Below are 6,831 nucleotides of genomic sequence, written 5' to 3'. Positions count from 1 at the left end.
CTTCCTGTCACCTTTACATACTGTAGTATATCATCCCCTGTTTTACAAAAAGGAAGATTACAGTTTAAGGAAATTAAAAACTTGCCCAAGGGAGCCATAGGAGTAGCATAATGGGGATTCAACCCCAAGTCTAATGGCAGATTTCAGTATTACCTCTAATAACAACCAAATAACATGTTTGAGAAGATAAATGTTAAGCCAAAATGGTCAGATGTTTTTTAATCTGATTTAGTAAGAAGGTGTTAATTTCAGTCATTTATAGGTAGGTAGATTGGTAGACAGGCATACTATTTTGAAATAGTGGGAAACTCCCACCCAGTTTCCACCATGGTTAGCATATTACCCTGTGATTTTGTCAAAACTAAGAAACCAACATTCATGTATTACTGTTACTTACAATCCAGATTTTGTTTGTATTTCAGCATTTTTCTATTATTCTAATCCAGGATACCACATTACACTTTTTTGTCACATTTCTCCAGTCTCCTCTGGTCTGACAGTTTTTCATTCTTTCCTTGCTTTTGATGACTTTGACAGTCATGAGGAGTACTGGCTGGGTATACTTTAGAATGTCCCTCATTCTGAGTTTGTCTGGTTTTTCTTGTGATTAGACTGGAGTTGTGGGGTTTTAGAGCAAATACCACAGAGGAAAAGTGCTCTTCTCACCACATCATGTCAGGGATACATGATATTCATATGACATCACTGGGGATGTTAACCTTCATCACTTGATTAAGGTAGGAATTGCCTGAAATCACCATTGTAGTTCATTTTTTTCCCTTAATTTATTCCATTCTTTGGAAGCAAGTTACTAAGTGTAGCCCACCTTTAGAGTAGGGATAGGGAGAATTCAACTCTACCTCCTGTGGGGGAAGGCTGTCTACTCATATTTGTAATTCCTCTGTTACAAAGATTTGTCTCCTATTTATTTACATCTGTATGGACTTCCGCATATTTATCCTTTAAGTGAAAGTTCAATGCTATGTTATTTTATTGCTCAAACTGTTCCCAGCTTTGACCATTGAGAGTCCTTTCGGGTTGGCTCTTTATCCTTTGACATGCCTCCATTCTCCAATAAAATGGAAGGAAGGGAAGGAAGAATTGTTGAAGCGGGAGCTTTATCATCAAGTAGGTGAGGGAATAGAATCTAGACCTGTGGTGGTGGTAGTAATGATAGCTTTGACCTTATAGTATCAGGAAGGATGAATCCAGGTAGCATTAGAGCCAGGTTTATAGTTACTGAGAGTGACCAGTAAACACAGTTGGTTTTTTTCCCTAGCCACATTGAACCACATGGATACTTACAGGAGGGTAGAGGGTGTTGTAGCATTGCACACTTATTAAAAGATGAACGTGTGTTAACTCATAGTTCCCAAATGCCTGTATTTAGCAAAATAAAAGGTACTAGCATTAGAAAAATATTTATAATAACTGGTAACTTCCTAAATACATAAATGAATGATTAAAGTGTGTCTAAGATGAAGAATGCTATACAGCATTATCCAAGAGAATAAGAAGACCTGGGGTTTGAAGCTAAAATATATATACGACAACCCCTTTCCAATAATCTCAAATCTAGTGGGGGAGTGCTCTTATAAAAATACTTCATGGTGGAAATAAAGTCTGCTAAAGTGGGAAGAAAGTCAGTCTTGTCTGAATGAAGAGGCAAACTCTTGAGGAATTGACTTGAGCAGTCTTGAAGGACAAGTTTATTGATGAATAAGGTGAGCTTTAATTTCTATCTACACTCTTCCCCTGGAGTCAAAGAACCAGATTTGAATTTTTACTTCATAGTACCTGTATGACCTGGGACATCTTTATGCCTCACACACAAGTATACAGCAAATATTGGCTATTAATTTCACTCCCTACTTATGTTTTCAGTTATTTCATATATACTAATACTCAAATGTTTATTTCCTACTTACTCCTTTCTACGGCACCAGATCCATTTCTCTCACTGCCTACTGTGTATCTCCTTTTAAATATCAAACAATTTCACCGTACCTAAATTCTCCCCATGCAATCTGTCCATCAAAACTAGTATATTTCACATCAACACCATTATCAGTAACTTGGGGATCCTCTTAGATTTCTCTTTTGCCTCCCCACTCCATACCAAATAAATCTGACTTACCCTAGAATCGATAGTTCTTAACCCTCAAGCCCGCACTGCTCCATTACTGCTATCACTGCTTTGGTTTATGGGCTAAGATAACTACAGTTGCCTCCTAAATGGTCATTTGGCCTCCAGTCCTGTCTGGCATATATAGTAGGTTTTCCACAGTATTTACTAAATGCTATTTAACCAAGCAGTGATCCTTTCATTACTCATACCAGAGTGGTCTTATTAACAAGCAGTTTCTGTTCATGTAATTTCCTTGCTTAACATCTTTCCTATGGGTTTCAGGATTAAACTGAAATCCTTTGTGTCACCATCCCTTCCCCCAGCCCTGCCAATTCCAGCAAGCTTGGGCACATAACCTGTATAGCTAGCCACATGAGCCATGCTGAACTACTTGTGATAGATTTTCATCCACGTACAGGTTTCCTATGCCTGAAATGCCCTGCACACTCCTCATTACCATCCCTTTTTCACTTGGCCTTCACGACAATTCCGAACACTAGGATGCCGTCCCTGGTTCCTGAGTTTCCATAGGAATTAGGTGAATTTCTTGAAAGGCCTTACCCAGTATTTCTAGACCTTTCAGTGTTCTCTCACAGCAAGCACTCGGTGTTTGACAAGGGTGTCAATATCTGTCATGTTTCTTACGAGGTTTTAATAATTTTTTTTCCTCCAATGCTACTAATGAATGCTTATTCTTTACTGGAAAACATTTGATTGCAGGAGTTTTTTCCTGAAGTTATATCATGACAGCCAGTTACCAAACAGGTCTCATTTTTTTTTTCTATTAAAGTTTAATAGGTCCATTCCTTCACAAGCTGATAAGGTTTGAATTTACTTATCCAGCTATGCTTCAGTGTAGTATAGAATCTGTAGAAATTGCATGTAAACACTGTTCATTGTCCTCAATGTTCTATTTAAAGTATGCCAACTTACGTTTATTGTAAACAGCTTAGATAAGGTTGGAAACAGCCTCACTGGTATACATTTTGAAATCTGTTTTAGTTTCTTTTTATATCACCAAGGACAGAAGCACTAAAAATTATTCTGGAAGTAAGATTTTTTGGTCAATTATTGGTTTTTTCCTAACATGTCTCTGCAAAAATACTAATCTAAGCAACTTTGCTTATGAATTGGTAAATTGAGTTCCTTTAGAATGTATGACTCTTGAACTAAGTGCATTGGGGTGCATCATATGCAAAATAAGCAGTGAATTTAAAAATTAGCCTTAGTGTTCTGGTGTAGGACCAGCTAATAGAGGTCAAAATGGTTTAGTGTGTATTAAAATAACTGTCATAGATGTACTTAAGTCTTTAGAACAGTAAACGTATTATGTACTGGTTATAACCATGTTTAATAAGTATGGCTTTAAGGCCTTAAAAGCTTTTAATAGAAGAAAATAGCATAAAATATTATTCATTGATAACTACACCAGTGAAGTTCATTTTACTGGCAAAAATGATTTGGACATTTATTATGAGAAAAGTAAATTATAAGTTATTTGCTCATTAGTGAAATGAAAACCTGAAAATCAAAAATGGAAGTGATTTGGATGAAACGAGTCTGACAAATTAGTCTTTAATTATATTAATCCTCTTGGTGACATTATTACCTCTGTATACAATCTACCTGTTGACTTCAAACCTGCTGAAAATGTTGCCTTTTCAATGATTAAATACTTCACATCAGAATTCTGAGCAGGGAAGATAAATCATGTACATTCTTGTAATTTGGAATCTGTGGCTATTAGAGCTTAAGAATTTTAATGTGATTCTAGTGACCATGGTCAGAGAAAATGAAATATTTGCAACTCTGTAAATGGTGTGGTTGGAATCACAAAATTGTGTTGCCCTTTATTACACTGTTCTTAATACATTAGAATCACCAAAAAGGAAAGGTCAAAAAGTGTTTAGTTCATTTTCTACCAGAAATGAAGACCACATAAGTACTTCTCAGGCTACATATTCAGTGCTGCAGTACCTGTAGTACTAAAACCCTACAATGGAAAAAATGCTGAGAGAAGATTGGGACGTTTCACTTGTAATAGTTATGTTTTAATATTTTCCCCAAATTAATAAATGAGTTTAAATCCTTTCAATTAAGTTAAATCCTTGAGTTTAAATGCTTCTCACAAAGCATTCCATTTCAAGGTCTAAGCATAGCCATGAAGAAAATTAGAGCAGAACTATTCATAATCAAATTGTTTAAAGCCTGTGATAAAGATGAAAAGCAGCCAGAGAAAAAGATGTTTATACAGAAATCATAAGAATGACAGCCAGCATTGTCAGAGCAGTGCAAACCAGATCGTGCAATTACCAGCCTACTATTCTATATTTACTCCTTCAAGAATATAAAAATACAAATTTTTCAGCTACTCAAAAGCTGAATCTCTAATACAAAAAGTATTGAGATACTTTTGGCAGAAGAAAACTGGTATCAGATGGAAATTGGGTCTACACAAGTAGCACAGAAAGTGCTATGTGGCTAAATATAGTTACGGGGTTTTTTCCCACTTACTATTTAAGTCTCTTTAAAAGGTAATTGTTTAAAGCAAATACACTGTGAGACTTTTATGTACGAGTGAAATATGCAGCAAAAATTGCTCACAGGTCCAGAGGGGAGAAATGGAAGTGAGCTATTGTAAGGTTATACACAAAGTTGTAGGCATCTTGAAGGTAGTCTGATAAGAGAGATGCTATAAAAGCAACCACTGAACATAACCAAGAGTTATACATAATACACTTATAAAGGAGGGAAAAAGTGGAATCAAATAATGCAAAAGGAGGTAGAAAAAGGAAACGTGACAGAAAACAAATAGGCTTGTAGGTTTAAACCCAACCACATCAATGATTGCATTAAATATAAATGATCAAACACCCCCAATTATAAAGTACTGATTGTCAAACTGGATAAATGAAGCAAGACTTACATGATTTTACAAGAAACCCACTAAACAAAGACAGGTTAAAAGTGGAAGGGTGGAAAATAACTATAATTCTAGTAAAAACAGCAAAGAATAGAGGTAAAGAATGTCACGTCATAATAAGTCAATCACAAAAGCATAACAAATGTTTATGAATGTTCTAGTCTTCAAAATATATGAAGCAAAAATTGATAGAACTGCATGGCAAAAATAGGGAAATCCACAATTAGAGATTTCTACACTTCTCAGTAATTGATAAAACAAGCAGGAAAGTCAGGATGTAGAAGATGACAAACTATCAATCAACTTGACCTAGTTGATATTTATAGAACACACTGCCCAATAACAGAAATCATTCTTTTCAAATACACGTGGGACATTTATGGAGATAAAGTAGAGCACAAACAAGTATATACATACTGTATGATTCCATTTATATGAAGCTCAAGAACAGACATTTAGCTGTTGTGATGGAAGTCAAAATAGTGATTACCTTGTGGGGCATTGTGCTGGTTATTGATTGGGTCGGGGCACAAGAAACCTAGGTTGCTAGAATGGTGTATAAATCTGGATGGTGGTTACAACTGTGTATATATGTTTTTAACAATCACTGATCTATAGAGTTAAGATTTTTGCACTTCGTGTATGAATGTTATACCTCAAAATAGTATTCACCTAGAAATACAAAGTGTAATAGAATAGAATAAGAAATTACAGAGAAGAAGACACACCTATATAGGAGTTTTTCCAGCACCATTTGTTGAAAACATTTTTCTCTATTGAATTACCTTAACACTTTGCTGAAAATTAATTGAATTTGTATTTATGTATGTGTGTATACATATCTTTGTATCTATATCTCTGTATATCTATATTTGTGTATCTATAAAAACATAAATATACTAAGAAACAGCAGCAGCTGTCTATCACAGTAGAGAAAATGTTGGCATTTTGAATCCAGGCACTGCCAAAAGAAGCCCCCCAAATCAATAATCCTCAGAAGAAAAAAAGTGGAATCCACGGTCACTACAGTATATGAACTTCAATGTCCAGTTTTCAATTAAAAATTACTAGGCATGTAAAGAAACAGGAAGAAAAGTTTGGAGAAAAGGCAGTCAATAGAAAAGGACTTAGGGTACCCAGCTGTTCGATTTAGAAAAGACTTAAAGCATCTCCTTTATTTTGTTGAAGTGCTAATTATATTGATTAATGTTTGAATGCTACATCTACCTTGGGTTCCTGAGATAAATCTTATTTGATCATGAAAACTGTACATATTTTTTCCACTCTCATGAAAACTGTACATTGTTTTTAAAATTGTGTTTCTTATAAGATCCTACCTCCATGGCAAATCACAAAAGCCACTGAGATTAGCATTCTTTCTTCTGTTATTTTGGGTAAAAAAAAACTCAAGAGTTTTGCACTAAAATATAAATTCCATAAATGTAGAGACGTTTGTGTTTTTCTTTTGTATGCCTAATGACTAGTATAGTGTCTGACATAGAGTAGGTGCTCAATATTTATTGAATAAATGACTTAAAAACATGCTGAAATTAGTAGTTGGCTCTGTGGAGTAAGAATTGCAGAAAAGGGCCAGATTGTATGAAACTAGTTATTATTTAATCTATTTTAAGATTTCTTAATAGAAGTTCAGTAGAAGTAAATAGAATAAACTCATCAACACTCGCTAAATATTGACATATGTCGTGAATTTTTAAATGTAAGATACAAGAGGGGATTTAAATTTATGGACTAAAATTACTTCTAGGGCATAATATCAGTT

Source organism: Balaenoptera acutorostrata, chromosome 1 (assembly GCF_949987535.1).
Source record: "Balaenoptera acutorostrata chromosome 1, mBalAcu1.1, whole genome shotgun sequence".
Classification (NCBI taxonomy): Eukaryota; Metazoa; Chordata; class Mammalia; order Artiodactyla; family Balaenopteridae; genus Balaenoptera; species Balaenoptera acutorostrata.
This window is presented reverse-complemented; position numbering follows the sequence as displayed.